The following is an 812-nucleotide window of genomic DNA, read 5'->3' on the forward strand; positions in this document are numbered from 1 at the left end:
CTCACGCGGCTCCGCCCCTCCGGTCGGGCCCCTCCCCCTGCCTGCCCATGCCTGGCGCTCTCCCCTGGCCAGCCCCGGCTCTTCAGCGCTACGGGGGCTAATCCGGGGGGAGGGTCGGGGTGGTGCGCATCGAGCCAGGGCAGCGGGGAGATCTCAGCGCGGCCGGGGACCCCTGCCCCACTCTGGCACAGTCATGGAGGGGCAGCTCCTCACCCCCCCAACAGCATTTGCGGGTCAGCTGGGGGCGTGAGCCAGACCCCACCCTACAGGAACGTGCCCTGCAGCCTGGGCAGGCCTGGCACCCAAGGGGTTACAGCTGCTGGGGGCGGGGGGCACAGGTTTGAATCCCCCCCAGAGGTCCGGGGGCAGCACCCATCACTCACTTCCCCCCCCCCATGAGATTGGCCAAGGCAGAGGACAGGCTGCGTCTGAGCCCCCGCACTAGGGAGAGGGGCACTCTCCAACTCGGCTCCCCCAGCTCCCTGCACCCCCAGCCTGTGTGTGTGGACAGCCCCCCCCCCCCCAGCCTGAGCTGGCTCCAGGGGCACGAGCGAGGGCAGGGGCTCCGAGCAGCAGCCGGCCCCTCCGCCGTGCCAGGCCTGGCTAATCCCCGGCAGAGCAGCGGCTGGCTCCTCCCTGCACCCAAGGAATCCCGGCTGGTGGGGGTTGGGGCGGGGTGGGGCGAGCTCCCCTTTTGTCCCAGGCATCATCCCACTGGGAGCCAGAACCGGGCAGGGGGTTCGGGGCAGGTGCCGGAGGCAGCAGGTTTCCCCCACCCCGCCCAGCTCTGCCTCAGGCTAGCTCCAGTCCCA

Source organism: Terrapene carolina, unplaced genomic scaffold, assembly GCF_002925995.2.
Source record: "Terrapene carolina triunguis isolate 2854851 unplaced genomic scaffold, T_m_triunguis-2.0 Scaffold110, whole genome shotgun sequence".
In the NCBI taxonomy this organism is placed as follows: Eukaryota; Metazoa; Chordata; order Testudines; family Emydidae; genus Terrapene; species Terrapene triunguis.